The following is a 469-nucleotide window of genomic DNA, read 5'->3' on the forward strand; positions in this document are numbered from 1 at the left end:
TAATTACATGCTTATATATATATATATATGTATGTATATTTGTATGCATTTATGTATGTATGTTTTTGTGTCTGAACGTATGTATGAATGTGTGTTCATATATATATATATATATACATATGTACATATATATTCACACACATACATGTACACATTGTAGTGTATACAAGCATGTAACAATGTGCACGTGTTTGCATATTTATATCTCATGTAAATATTCATATACGTATATGTATATGAATATATGTATGCATATCTTTATATATAAAATATATTATATGTATATGTGTGTATATATCTGAATTTACGAATATCTATCTATCTATCTATCTATATATATATATATACTTACACACACATATGTATAGTTCCTTGTTCAAACAATGTTAGTTTCTAAAAACCATACATTACACTGCTGTGATGATGATGATGACGATGATGACAATGCAATGTACTTACATCCTGACAT

Source organism: Octopus bimaculoides, chromosome 27, assembly GCF_001194135.2.
Source record: "Octopus bimaculoides isolate UCB-OBI-ISO-001 chromosome 27, ASM119413v2, whole genome shotgun sequence".
Taxonomy (NCBI): Eukaryota; Metazoa; Mollusca; class Cephalopoda; order Octopoda; family Octopodidae; genus Octopus; species Octopus bimaculoides.